Here is a 15,407-nt window from a genome sequence, read left to right as displayed (position 1 = left end):
CATCACGAGGAGGATACAATGTTCATGCATGGCAAAAAATTTTTGCAGGTATTTGTGGCCAAGCCAGATTAAAAAAGAATACCTGAAATGCCGTATTATTTCCCAACGCACAAGGCAAAAATAAGAATTGAGCCTAAATATAGCCTGAGTTTGAAATCAGGAGAGTAGAATTACTTTAGCAAACAAAGAGGTTTGGGTAGAAAACCTGGGAGGGAGGGACGACAACTGGTTATTTTTGGAATGAAGAATGTGTTATAATTAGTCCAAAACTTTGGAAATGTTCTACCCAAAGTAACTGTGTGACATATAATCAAGTGTGAAGGGTGCATTTCCTCTTCCCGTGCCCATTTCAGTAATCTTAAAAATAAAAACTCTAAATATTTCTCCTGATTTTATATTACTGAATTTCCCATAAAAGCTGCAGAGCAAAGCTTCTGCCAAAGCTTAATTGCATCCATATAACTTGTTCATAAAGAAGAAGTTTACTTGCTCAACCGAGAGTGTCGTAACAAAAATATTTTTTCACCAAGAATAAAAACCCACAAACACAACCATTAAAAACATAAACAATATATAAAAAATAAGTAGCCCACCCACATACTGAAGTCACAGCCCTAAAGTTTACCATTTATGCAGATATCAGTTCTTGTATTGCAGCCTGCTGCATCCTCGCTAATAAAACGCTTGGTGTCCGTCCGTGGACGGACACCAAGCGTGCGTTCGTTCCTGGCCTGTTCTGGGCATGCGCGAAGCGCATGGCCAGAACAGGGCAAGGGAGGCACGAAAGGCAGGACCCGGCGGCCATCTTGGGCGGCCAGAAGCAGCCGCCCCGAAGAAGCCGGAGAAGCGGCGGTGGGGGAAACTGACCGAGGTGGCGGCAGAGCCGCCGCCTTGGCCGAAAGAGACGGAGGCCGGGGGCGGAGCGGAGGCCATGCAACTTTTTAAAACATTGCTCCCGCGGCCGACGCCGCCAACCGCCCACCCTCCCTCCCAGCTGCCGAGTCCTCCTTACCCTGGCCGACTGCTGTCGGCCGAAGACAGCCCTTAATTTAAGAGGCAGAGAGGAGCTTGCAAGCAGAGCTCCTCTCTGTGCAAAGCCTCTTGCCGAACTGCCGCTTTGGGCGCTTGCGTCCCTTGCGCCCAAAGCAGCAGTTCGGCAAGAGGCTTTGCATAGAGAGGAGCTCTGCTTGCGAGCTCCTTTCTGTCTCTTAAATTAAGGACTTCCTTCGGCCGACAGCAGCCGGCCAGGGTAAGGGGGTCTCGGCAGCTGGGAGGGAGGGTGGGCGGTCGGCGGCGTCGGCCGCGGGAGCAATCTTTTTTTAAAGTTACATGGCCTCCGCTCAGCCCCCGGTCCCGGCCTCCGTCTCCCCGGCCTGGCGGGGGCAAGTCCCTGGGCCGATTTGGCCCTTAAAGGTAGGGGGGGACACAAAGGAGCTGGGAGGGCGGCCGGACGGCGGAGGGAGGGGGAATGTTGGCGGGGGGCCAGGAGCGCCGTTAATAGCACCCGTTATTCAACGGGCCAAAATTCACTTGTTTTTCATAATCCTCAAAAAGCAATTGGTTTTTATGAAATAGCCTTTTTATTATGGATTATTTCTTAATGAAATTTCCCAACACTGGCTGCGAGTGCAACATCATTTCATTCAGAAGCTGTACCTAGAGAGATCAAGCCCCCATGCCTGCACTAAGTGGTTTTCTGACCAGAATAATTATGACATCAACAACAAGAAATAACCATTAATTAGTAAATGATTAGTAGGCCCATTAGTATGATTTTCTTCGAAGGACCTTTGCTGCACAGCCTCTGAGCTACAGTAATAATGCTAGTAATTTTATAGTAGGGAAATGGGATGCAGCACCATATCCGGAGCACCCACACCCCTCCAAAACAGGGAAGGGAAGGGAAGTTCAAGATTTTGATAAGCAACAGATAGTGCAGGAGAAAGAATTCTCTTGATAAGACCAAACAAAAGTAAACGTGTTTTTATATGATCATTTTAGGAAACTATGCTCAAACCTATTTTGCGAACTTCAAACTTTTTTTCTTTTTGGTAAAAAAAGTTTGATTCCATTTCCATTTCCAAACAAAACACTAATCACACCAAAGCTTTTTAATGGTTGCCAACGCACTCCCCAATCCAGTTAATGCAACTCTGGATACAGAAGCCAGCTTCCACGCATTTTTCTCTAGCTGGGTGGGGAACTGCACACAGAGATGGGCTCTACATGCAAGATTCCTCTCTCAATGCCAAAACTGAGATTAAGCAAGCAGAACAAAACGTAAGATCCCATTAATCATCTGTTTTGGAGGGGGAGCAGGGCCTGGATTCAGCCTCCCTACCTCACAAGAACTTCCCTACCAAGCAGCTGTTCAGCAGGATTTTATCTCTCTCCAGATAACTCGAAAGAGATCTGCAAGTACAGCTCTGGCTGCTCCACAGACACTCTGCTGGAAGTGTGACTCGATAGAACGCCTAAAATTTTGTGACATGTTGAACATTTCAAAAGCAAAGCTTTTGAAGTGTTTTCCCCCTTGAAGCAAAAATGAACAGAAATCCACAATAATCCAATTTCACCTGAAAGCTGAAAAAATGGCCTTAGTATCAAATAATAATAATCAAATAATAGTAAATAATAATAATAATGATGATGATGATGATGATGATGATGATGATGATGAAGGTGTCAGAATCAAGGGGGGAAATCCTTTGATAAAGTTGACGTTAAAAACAATAAGCAGTCCATGCTATCCATGGAAGACAGGACAAGAAGCAGGGAGTTTGTGGCTGCCAAAGTAAATGCCTGGCATTAAGTGCCTCTGAAATAAACAACACTTACTTCTATGTAAGCGTTCTTAGGTCCAGACCAGGCTGTGAATTATGTCAAGGTAGGTGTGAGTTGGCTCCACCCTGCAGCAGTTCAAAGGTGCTCCAGAAGGACTATTCCCTCCCTCACCTAAGACCAAGTCCTCTGTAGGAAGGAAGTGTGTGTGGGCGGGGGTGGGGGGTGGGGGTGGTACTCAAGCAGGCAAAGACAACATCGGATTCCTATGGCAGCTGGATTGGTTTTGTCTCTGTGGCTCTTAATGGATCTACTGCAGTTTATTAATGCCATGAACCACTTTAGGGACTCCAATTGAAAAGTGGGAGATAAATGTATCTAACTATATTTATTCTGTCAATCAAAGCTTTTTATTTCGACCCCATTTGGGTCATGCAGTGCCCAGAGCTGTAGCTAGATACTTCTGCTCCTGGAAAGGATAGTACAAGTCATAGGCGTAGCGTCCATTGGACAAGGGGCGGGGGCAAATGTCCCTGGGCTGGGAGGATCAGGGGGCCCAAAAGGGGCCCACAAGCAGAGGCCTCCTGCCTCCTGGGGGGCCTCCCAGTGATCTGGATGGCTGCCTGCCACCCCACTGATATTTCTCATCTTCACTGCCGGGGCGGGTGAGGGTTGAGCTGAGCGGAGCAGGCCACTCCCTGTGGCAGCAGCGGTGGCCGCTGCTGCCGCTGGTGGGCCTCTCCTGTGCGCCTGCACCATTTGAGTATGGGCATCACAAGCTCATGGGCATGTCAGAGAGCCCCACCAGCTGATAACAGCATGGGGGGGGGCTGCTTCACTCGGCTCACCCCTAACCTCCCGGTGATGAAGATGAGAAATAATCGGCAGGGCAGCGGGGCAGCAGTAGCAGTGGGGCGGCCTCCCTGATAACTTGGAGGGCCCCAGGCAGGCAGGAGCAGCAGCACATTGAGGCACCTTTCAAAAAAAAATTTATATAATTAAGGGGGCCCTCCGTGGGAGCAGTGCCGCTGATGATTGGCAGATGTGGGGCAATGTGGAGCTGGGGGGGGGTTAGGTAGTTTGCCACACACCCTTGCATCTGACTTTGAACACAGGGGGCATGGCTTGGGGGTGTGAGGGTGCACGTGCATGATGGGCACCCCCTTCTTGCACTTTGGCCTCCGGTAAGCACGCTATGCCCCTGATACAAGTCCCTCACACAGCAGGGTCTGCACTACTCTCTGCCTCAAGACTAGGAGCAGAGACCAGGAAGCTGAGGTTCCCAATGAGCTGGTTGGGAGCAGACTGGGGTTGTCGCCACCTCCTCCTCTTCCGCCTCAGCTCAGTGTCACTGAGCCAGTGCTAGAATCACCAAGGAAGCGTCACATGTATGAGACCTACATGCCTCTGTACAAAACACAAAATCACTTGTGCTCTCATACACAAATGTACAAGAATTCAGAGTTGCTCACACTCAGGCACTAAGCTTGGGCAGAACAGTAGCCGTGGCCAAAGAGTGAGGTCAGAGCAAAGGGCTAAGTGGGATGATGTGCTGGATGGCTGAAGTGTGGGTTTTTATTCCCACTGTCTCAGTCAGAAGCAGAGGAGACTACTGGGCAGGTATATACTTCTTGGCACTTTAGCATTAGCATCAGCACCTATAGACGAAGAGTTTGCGGAAAGGGGCTGCCTTTCATCTCTTTCCTTCGTTTCTTCTTCATGAATTGTGAGCCGAGCTCCTGGGGGAGCAGACTGAACAAGCCTTAAGGTTTTTACAAGAGAGCTGTTGAGGAAGAGAAAGCACAAGAAGGGGGGACTCTAACCCTCATCCACCTATATTAAATATATGGGGCAGCTGATCTGTTTAGGATTACTGCTACTTGAGAGAGAAAGGAGGGGTGGCACAGGTGCAGGCACAGAGAAAAGCTGGAATTTTGCTTTCCTTCCTCACAAAGGTGCTGAAAACAGAAATTAATTCTGAGGCTTTACGATCAAGATTCCAAACTGACAACTTGGACACACTGTACATGCATGGAGTAAGCCTTGTTGCTGTTCCAATTATCTGCTCTTGGAATCCCCTTGATTCACTTGCCCTACCCCTGCATATTCCAAGCAGCAGAAGGCCCCAAACACAGAGAGAGGTTCAGCAATGGACCAAGATGCTGAGGGAAGAGTTTGGCGGAGTATTTATCGGGGGATGCATTTTATGCAGGAGGCTAAGTTATAAACAGTTATTTCAGTCCCTTCCTAAACCATACAGCATGTATACTTCTTCCCAAGAGCAGGAAAGTCTTAGCTATTCAGGCACCAGAGATCTGTGTTATGCCTCTCCAAAATCTGCTCTCTAAATTGTTTCCAAGGAAAAGGGAAGCTGCACATTCCAAGCTTCTTCCCACAATCTCCCTTAGGACTCTCTGCCATCCCAGTCAAGATGGAAAACAGGCCTCCTTATATCTTTTCAGGCTGGGATGCAGACTCCCAATAGCTCTACACAAGAGAGGAGGAAGACACAGCTAGAAGTATACACCTGTATGCATGCCACATACAGACCCTGGCACAGAACATATGAAGTTTTCTTATACCGTGTCAAACAATTCCATCTAGCTTAATATTATCTACACTGACTGGCAGATGGAGATATTTTCAGTCCTAAGAGTTGCCAGGTTTGGAACCCAGGACCTTCTGCATGCAAAGTGTGTTTTTTGCCCCCCAAATATGGCCTCTAACCCACTGCTGCACTTTGCTGATGAGAGGATGACAGAGGGACTATAAACTAAAGGAGGACATAAGGCAGACAAAACGGGGGGGTGGGGGCTGACATTTTCGCTGTGACTTTTTCTTTCAGAATTATGTATACCATTATTTGCAATGCATTTCCTTACCCTGCAGCTTCCAGACAAGATACACAATGAAGACAGAAAACGTGAAAAGAAAAGACAGATACTCTTAATGAGCTTTCATTATATCACATTTGAAATGGAAAACCAAACCTGGCTGCTTCTGGGATGAGACAGTCAGTGAAATGAATGATGATACTGAAATTTCTCCACAGACATTCATCTTTTTCCCTGCATCAGAGCAGCAAGACCCTGTGCGCGCGCGCGTGTGTGTGTGTGTGTGTGTGTGTGTGTGTGTGTGTGTTTTCCCTAATAGTTTTCAGGCTATTGACCAAAAGCATCAGAGAAATCTTCACACTTATGCAAATACGTATTTTGGTGATTCCATAGAGCTTATTCTTCCCCATTAAACCTGAACACAGTACAAAGCTCCCCAGATATAACCAGTGATAAAGCAGGCAGGCATCTTTGTGAGAAGGAATAAAAAAAGACAGAGATCAGTAGTGTAAAACTGGCTCATTGAGAATAATCCTTAATGGTGTTTCACAAATGCCAAGCGTTACTGCAACAAAGTCAAAAAAATCCGTCCAGGAATCTATTTTCAGTATTAGCATTCAAGAGCACCTCGAAGCTTGGAAAGGGTCTCTGAATGTATGTTAAGGCCTTTAAAGGTCAAAAACAGCACCTCGAATGGGACCTGGAAACAAATTGGCAGCCAATCCAGCTCTTTCAGAATGGGTGTAATATAATCCCAGCAGGGAGCTCTGGAAAAAATCCTAGCTGTCGCATTTCGCACTAGATGAAGTTTCCAAATATTATTCAAGGTCAGGCCCACATAGAGCATGTTTCAGTAATTCAGCTGTGACATGACTAATGTGTTGCAACTATGACCAGATCTGCCTTCTTGAGAAAGGGATGCAGCTGGCGCACTAGCCGAAGCTGTGCAAAAGCACCCCTGGCCACCACCGCCCTCTGAGGTCCCAAAAGCAGAGCTAGGACCAGCAATACCCGCAAGCTGCGCACCTGCTCTTTCAAGGGAAATGCAACCCCATCCAGATCCAGTTGAATCCCCTCATCTCGGGCACAATAGGACCAGATCCACAATAGGAGTGGATCCATAAGCCTCCAGAAACAGACCATTCTAATAGTTCCACCACTACTGCAGAAGGTAGATGGAGCAGTCAAACTAAACCCCACCAGGCAATGATCTGTCCATGACAAGGGAGTTATCTCAGACTCCCCCACCTCCAGATCATCTATTGCCTGGTCAGCAAAAAGCAGATCCCGAGTATGTCCTGCCACGTGGGTAGGGCCCAATACCAATTGTGATAGGCCCACGCTTGCCATGGAGACCATGAAATCATTAGTTGCTCCTACAAGGGGTACCTCGACATGGACATTGAAGTCCCTCAAGACAATAAGCTTGGGGGAACCTAAAGCCGACTTTGAGACCATCCTGCCAGCTCAAGCAGGGAGACTAAAGTGCATCGGGATGGTCAGTACACCAACAGAATCCTACGTTCCTAAGAGACAAGGAAGATATGATCAGGTAGACTATGATCCACAGAGAGTACTACAGATTGCAACTTGGGAGAGAGTCTACAGTAAAACTAAATCTAGAATTAGCAGCTATTGCATGGAGATAAATATGTTGGGACTGAAGAGCACTGGCAGTAATGTACCTTACAACTGTAATTTCACTGTTTTTATTGAGGAAAAACATGGAATGGATTATAGGTTACAAAACAGAGTTCAGGCTTATCAACTGTGAAGGGCATGGGTAATTCTTCCTACCTGCTTCATACTTGAAATGGCTTCATACTTGTCATGCCATTATACTATTAGTTCACTTTTAACGAGGATGAATGGGTTTGGTTTTGTTTTCTACAAAAGCAATTTTAAAGTGATAAGCATTTGGTATGACCTGCATCCTAAACAATTCAGGTCCTAGATGATGATGATGAAAATTATTATTAATTATTAATTATTATTATTATTTCCTGTTTACACAGTCAGACAGGTGTTATTGACTGGTTTGTTTTATCCAGACATCGTGTCCTTCCCAAGGACCTGGGATGGCTGAATTTTATTATCAATATCCTTGTTGTTATTATAGATATCGACGCAGAATATAGGCTGTTCCCAGTAAAGTTGCTTTTTGTAATTGGCTTATGGTGATTTCTGTGGACCCTATGGTGTTGAGGTGCTCTTCAAGATCTTTTGGAATTGCACCTAGAGTGCCAATTACCACTGGGATTATTTTGGTCTTCTTCTGCCACAGCCTTTCAATTTCAATTTGTAGATCTTTATATTTGGTGATTTTTTCTATTTCTTTTTCTTCTATTCTGCTATCTCCTGGTATTGCTATGTCGAATATTTTGACTTGTTTTTCTTTCTTCTCGACTACAGTTCTATCTGGTGTATTGTGTGGCAGATGTTTGTGTGTTTGTAGTCGGGGAAGTCCCATCATATTTTTGCATCTTCATTTTCTACAACTTTTTCAATTTTATGGTCCCACCAATCTTTGGCTACAGGTAGATTGTATTTTTTGCAGATGTTCCAGTGTTTCATCCCTGCTAACTTGTCATGATTTTGTTTGTAGTCAGTCTGTGTGATCTTTTTACAACAGCTGATCAGGTGGTCCACGGTTTCATCTGCTTCCTTACAAAGGCGGCACTTGCTGTTTGTTGTAGATTTTTCTACTTTTGCTCTTATTGCATTTGTTCTTAGTGCCTGTTTTTGTGCAGCCAATATTAGACCCTCTGTTTCTTTCTTCAAATTGCCATTCTTAAGGCATTGCCAGATCTTGGCGATGTCTGATTTCCCACATATATTATGCCAATACTGACCATGCAGTGGCTTATTTTTCCATTTTTCTGCTCAGTTCTTGACTTGTTCTTTCTTGTAGGCCTGCTTTATTTCATTGGTGTTGAACAGTTTCTCATTCTTGATCATTTTAAGTGCATCTTCTTCACTGTCCTTTATATATTCTTCAAGGTCTCTTTTCTCCTCCTTTACTGTTTGATGGACTTGCAGCATTCCTCTTCCACCTGAGCTGCGAGGGAGGTATAGCCTATTTACATCGCTGCAGGGGTGCAAAGCGTGATTGATGGTCATTATTTTCCTGGTCTTACGATATAGCGTCTCTAGCTCTGCCTGCGTCCAGTCTATTATTCCTGCAGTGTATCTGATAATAGGAATAGCCCAGGTGTTTATGGCTTGTATGGTGTTCCCGCCATTGAGTTTGGACTTGAGGATTTTTCTAACTCTCCTGATGTATTCACTTCCAATTTTTCTTTTAACTTCAGTGTGTGTGCAATGTTATCAGCCTGGAGAATTCCCAAATATTTGTAATGTTCTTTCTCTTCCAGGTTCTTGATGTTGCTTCCATTGGGCAGTTCGATTCCTTCTGTTTTTCTTATTTTTCTTCTGTTCATTATTAATGCAGCACACTTGTATAGTCCAAACTCCATTGCTATATCGTTACTGAATATATGGACAGTGTTTAGCAGTGATTTGATTTCTGACTGGGTCTTTACATACAACTTCAGATCATCCATGTACAGCAGATGGTTGATTTGACTTGATGTTTTAGATGTTTGGTATCCGAGGCCTGTTTTGTTTAGTATTTGTGAAAGTGGGGTCATAGTGATTACAAACAACAGAGGGAACAATGAGTCCCCTTGGAAAATACCTCTTCTAATGCTAACCTGTCCAAGTGTCTTGCCATTGATTGTTAACTGTTTACTCCACATGCTCGTTGCTTTTTAAAAATAAATATCTGAATGTTTTTGCTGACACCAGTTGTTTCTAAACATTTTAGAATCCATGTGTGAGGCAATGAGTCGAAGGCTTTCTTGTAGTCAATCCATGCAACACTTAGATTGGTTTTTCTTCTCTTGCAATTTTCTAAAATCATTATATCAATCAGCAGCTGGTCTTTTGTGCCTCTGGTGGTTGGGCAATTTCCTGTCTGTTCAACTGGAAGCTGTTTGTTAGTTAATAAGTGTTGCATTAGTTCATCTGCTATTATTCCAGTTAATAATTTGAACATGGTTGGCAGGCAGGTTACTGGTCTATAATTACTTGGAACTGCACCTTTTGCTGGGTCTTTCATGATGAGATGAGTTTTCCCAGTTGTTAGCCATTGTTCAATATCACCTCCTTACAAAATGTGATTCAACTGTTTTGATAGTTGTTTATGAAGGTTTGTTAGGTGTTTAAGCCAAAAGCCATGCAGTTCATCGTTTCCTGGTACAGTCCAATTTTTAATTTTCTTTGCTCTTTCACTGATTAATTGTGGTGTTATTATTAGATCTTGCATTTGTTGGTCTCATTTCTCAACCTCTTTCACCCAGCCTGCTTTTTTATTATAATCTATTGGATTGTCCCATAATTTCCCCCAGAATTGCACTGTTTCTTCTTTATTGGGTGTTTCTAGGTTTCTTGCAGTTTCTCCTTCTATGCTTTGGTAGAAATGTCTCTGATTCGACTGGAATTGGAGACTCTGCCTGTGTTGTGTAATTCTGGCTTCATATCTGCTAATCTTCTTTGACACTGCTGTTATTTGCTGCTTTATTATTTCCAGGACTCCTCTAATTTTCCTTGAATCTAGGTGGTATTTTTGGATCAGATATTGTTTGGTGTTTTCATTCTTCAGCTTCTTGTCTTTCATATCTTTCAATTTACTAGCATCCGATCTAAGCCTAGAGATTTTATTTTCTAATCTAATCTTCCATTTAGGTGATGTACTACCTTCTTTTTTGACAGGTCCACTGATCTTATATCCGAACTCTTGTGTTGTTATTGTTGCTTCACTGTACATTAGCTGGTTTGTTTCTTGCAAATTATTGGTTGTTATTTCTGCAAGTGCAGCATTGACATCTTTTAATGCCTGAGCAAGTTGTTTTTTGGCAACTGTTTTTAGAGCTGGAAGTCGAACCCTGGTGGTTGTTTGGTTCATGTGCTCAGTTATTTTTTGCTTTAGTTCTTGTTGCTTTTCTGTTAAATGGCATTCAGGATTTTGAGGTGAAGGCAAAGGGGAGGTTGCCTGGTTTTGATTTTGAAACAGTTCAGCAACAGTGGCATCCTCGATTTCCAACACCTCCTCCACCTGCGCCTGAGCAACTGCTTCAATTGGAGGTAATTCTTCTTCCATATCTTGAGCCTGTGTTGCTCTTTGCAGTTCTTCCAGCTCAACTCCTGTGAATACTTTATTTCTTATTATGAATCTTCTCTGATCTGCTAGCCTTTGTTCTGTTATTTCTGTATCTGGATGCTTCTCTTTCCAAATTTGGTACATTCTTTTTAAATAACCTCTTCTAGTTGGACTAGACTTGTAATAGCACATCATTATTTCCTTGTTGGCATTTTTCGGATATTTTTTCCGGTTAAGCAACGTTTCTTCCAGTAACCCTGCAGTCTCCAGCCCTGGTTGCTCAACTGAAGATCCTGAGTCCTGTAGCCCACTTGCCACCAGATGTTCAGGGACTCCCAACACCTGGAGCGGTCCTTGTTGACCCGGGCGACGACTGATCTGGTATAGATTTATTAAAGTTATGTCTCACCATATTGTTGATGGGAGAGGCACTCTTATTATTATTATTATTTCAGGGTATGGAGGAAAAACACATTCCAGAACTAGATTTTCTTCCATTCAGAAGCCCCCTGTCCTTCAAAAGAAACAGTCTGCTGTTAAAACTCTCTTTGTAATGGCTGATATAAATCAAAATAACCCACAAGAATTAAATTCCCAACAGTCTGATAGGCAATTAGAGAATACTAAAGAAATGCTGTGATCTGTGCTGCAATTGTAAAGCCATTAAAATTTCTTGTGGTTTCATGTTTGCAGTCATTCCCTCCCTTCCCTTCTTGATGCTTCATTAGCCCTGAATATTGGTGACAAATGTTTTGCGGTGGCTGCACTTAATTCCAGTAGAACACAGACCCAGCTGGAGTTCTATCATTTCATTTCCAGTGGAAGCAGGTAGGGAGCTCTATATACAATGAAGTGTAACTGCTGTCTCCTTCAAGCAGAGAATAAATAAGTACATAAGACACACTTTGTGATCAACAGGGCCAAAGAATACAAGCAATCAATTGGTGCAATCATTATTTTTATTTAATTACAAGATGAAAGCATGGATTTTTAATTGGGGTTTTTCACTAGAAAAAGTCACTTCATTCATCATCCCAAGCAAGAGCACTCACTCTTGGTCTTCAATACGGTTGATCCCCTGACCCAAAACAAGCTACCAATACTGGAACACTATCAATCTTGAATAGCTCTAGAATCAGGGGTGGGGTGGGGAGCTTTCCTCTACAAAAGATACTGCCTTGATAGCACTAGAAAGTGCCCTAATTTATACACTTTCAATGTCACTTTGTCTATCTGTGCTTCAATTATCAAGAGAAAAAAGGGAAGGAGGATAAAAACAAAATTCTCTACTGAAGAACTCTCCCACATCAAAAAAGGTACAGGGATAACTGCATTCAAAAGGCAGGAGAAAATCTAAGGGGAAACCAATTCTACTGACTTGCCTCCAGAGACAGAAATACTCTCTAGGTAATTTTATTTGTAGGAATGCTGAAGAGTTTGCTTGGTTTACATGCAATTTCTGAGAAAGCGCTGAAACCTAGATTTATGTTTTTCTTCGACGTAGTCTCTGTCTTCTACACAAATGGGCTATGAGACTGCGCAGAGACCTTGTTGGAACCTAACAAGCTCAATTCTCCTGCTTTGGGTGGGAACCCCGTCCCCAGCTGCTATATGCAGCTGCACCACTCCTCATCCCCTCAGTCTTTCTTCGTCCGCACTTCAGTGAACATTGTGGAGTTTGCAGCTCGGCAATGAGTAGGATTCAGCTATCCCCTTGTTGTTTTTCTCCCTGCTTCTTTGATTTCTTTCTTAATTTTATTTATTCTCCATATAGTAGCATTTTTTGTTCTTTGTGTTTTGTTTTTTGCAGGTTTCCCCCTACTTTGGAACTCTGATCCCGGCCGGGATGGAGCGTGGTGGCCGGCCGGCCATCAGCATTTATGCCGGGCACGACAAACTTTTAAAAATGTATCCACTGCGGATCTAAAATCGACATTGTCGAGACCTGTCTTCATTGCCAGAAGTTCATGAAGCAGGCTCGCAGAAATAGGGCTTCTCGCCTGCGCACAGCCCTGTGGGATCTGGCTCTCCATTCTTCGGAAGCCTTGTCACTGAAGCAGTCAGTGAATATGGCTTCGTTGGTGGAATCAGAGCATGCAGTGTCTGCTCCTGCAGAGACCAAAAACCCGGCCTCGATATCGGTTTCGATGCCCTCTGCCACTCAACCATCAGCGACTTTGAGTTAGCCCGCATGCTCAGAGGATCTTCCTCAGCGCCCGGTGTCTATGGTACCTAAGTCCTCCTCGGATCCCTCGGGATCGGTACCAAAGTTGAAAAAGAAGAAGCTGAAATTACATAGAGACTTTGCCAGTGGGTCGTCACCGCCCTCCTATACCCAAGAAGAAGGCGGAGGAGATTCCAGTGGTAAAAAGTTTTCTAAAAGGTTTAACACACATGTTCCCAGACGATCCGGTTATGTCACCGGTTTGGGACCTGTCAGTAGTCTTGGCTGGTCTACTGCAGCTGCCGTTTGAGCCTTTGGCTTCAATTGATCCACATCTCCTGACCTGGAAGGTCACCTTTTTGGTGGCCATTACCTCCGCCAGGAGGGTGAGTTGAGAGCCCTGAAGGCTGACCAGCTGTTCCTTCAGTTTCATAAGGACAAGGTCATGCTCAGAACAGATGTCAAGTTCTTGCCCAAAGTGGTGTCTATGTTTCACCGTTCATCCTCACTCACTTTGCAAGTGTTTTTTTTCCAAATCCTTCGGAAAGGAGGTTACACCGTCTAGATGTTCAAAGGGTGATGTCCTAAGTTCAGAGGTCTGCTGAGTGGAAAAAATCTCCTTCCTTATTTGTTCTGTATGATGGGCCCTGTAAAGGTCTCCAAGTCTCGGCCCAATCCATGTCTAGGTGGATAATTTCCACAATTGAACTTTGTCATCAATTGGCTCATAAGCAGCTACCTGCTACGGTTAAGGCACACTCTGTACGGTCAATGGCGGCCTCTGTGGCCTTTGATCGTGCGGTCTCATTGGATGCTATATGTCAGGCAGCTACTTGGGCTTCACCCCATTCCTTTATCTGTCATTATGCGATTGATACCAGGGCATGGAATGATGCTGTATTTGGCAGGAGTGTCAAATGCTGTATTTGGCAGGAGTGTACATTTTCAGTTAATGTACTTGTTTTTACAATAAAAAATTCTGGCTGATTATATTTGCTTCTGTGCTTCCCTCCTCCTTGGGTGCTTGCTTGCTTGTTATGAGCCCATTTGTGTAGAAGACAGAGACCACGTCGAAGAACTACAGGTTACTCACCTGTAACTTTGGTTCTTCTAATGGTCATCTATACTTCTACACACCCTCCCGTCCTCCCCACAGGGTTCACTGAAGCTGGGCTCTGTGACAGAGGGGATGAGGAGTGGCACAGCCACATATAGCAGCTGGGGGGCGGGGTTCCCACTCAAAGCAGGAGAATTTAGCTTGTTAGGTTCCGACGAGGTCTCTGCACAGGCGCATAGCCCATTTGTGTAGAAGTACAGATGACCGATAGAAGAACCAAAGTTACAGGTGAGTAACCTGTAGTTGTCTTCCAATAAAAAGCTTGTTAGCTTTCTAGTCACTGAAAGTGGAAAGGGGTAACTGAAAGTAGAAAAAAGACCTAGCTCCTCATGGCTAGATTTGGGAAATTTAATTGTAAAAGGAAGGAAAAGAGAGAAAAAGAGGGACAGCAGTAAAAAAAAAGATGAAACAGACCATCACTATATTGAAGTAATATGGTATCAGGTTGGGGTGGGTCAGCTTGGACAACAGCCCATGGCCAATGCCCGTCAGAGGGCCACCTGAGCCATCCGTGAAATACAGTAATCTAGTGGCAGGACAAGCCTCCAAGCCAAACTATACACCATCACTGCCCTCACCAGCAGCATGCCACCAACTACAAATGGGAACATCCATCAAAGGACCCTGTATACTTGCAGAGCCTCTGGGGCACAGTCCCAATTGCAGATGTCAATACCAGGAAGCAGTGCAGCATGTGTCTCTCAGCCAAGATACAGTTGCTTCTCTTGTCCTTATCTGCAAATGGAATTCCTCCCAGAGGGCCCTGCATCATCCAGTCATTTGGGAGAAAACCCATTTGCTGACAGGGAGGGTGAAAGGAGGACAAGCTGCCATCAGGGACTTGGCAATGGTGGCATCTCCTTCTCTTCCCACTTTCCCCATCAGCAAATGGAGGACACAGCAGTGCCGCCACCTCCTCTCTGAAGGTGGGAGCAGAAGCAGATGCTGTCATGCCCCCAGTCTCACATAGTGAAGAGGAAGGGGATACTGACAGCCCTCCAGCCGACGCAGGGGTACCTGGGGGGCAGAGCCCGGTTGTCAGTTCCCATGATATAGCCGAAGCGGGTTCAGCTGCTGTTCCAGAACAAACTCAACAGTCTGAGGCAGCGACTGAGGAATCAGGTGATGAGTTAAACAGCCAACCCCCGATGACTCCACAGCAGAGAAGAGTCACAAGACGGCACCAGCGCTGGAAACCATCAGGAGAAGTAGGCGGCTCTTTCAGAAAGCTGAGAAGCCCTGAAGCCCTGCCAGTTGAGAATTATCAGCTCAGACTATAAATTACATCTGTAGCCTGCAGTCAGGCGCTAGTAGACAACACACGTCTTTCGTGGAGCATTTACCAGCCCC

General features: G+C 44.8%; 1 protein-coding gene across 5 annotated transcripts in view; it reads right to left on the bottom strand.

Annotated features, from left to right (window-relative positions):
* The window catches only part of SLC39A11 (solute carrier family 39 member 11), a 498,275-nt gene that overhangs the window by 251,027 nt on the left and 231,841 nt on the right, over positions 1–15,407 (bottom strand). The window lies entirely within an intron of this gene.

Source organism: Hemicordylus capensis, chromosome 2, assembly GCF_027244095.1.
Source record: "Hemicordylus capensis ecotype Gifberg chromosome 2, rHemCap1.1.pri, whole genome shotgun sequence".
Taxonomy (NCBI): domain Eukaryota; kingdom Metazoa; phylum Chordata; class Lepidosauria; order Squamata; family Cordylidae; genus Hemicordylus; species Hemicordylus capensis.
Note: the sequence above shows the minus strand (reverse complement) of the source record. Positions and strands in the feature narration are given on the sequence as shown.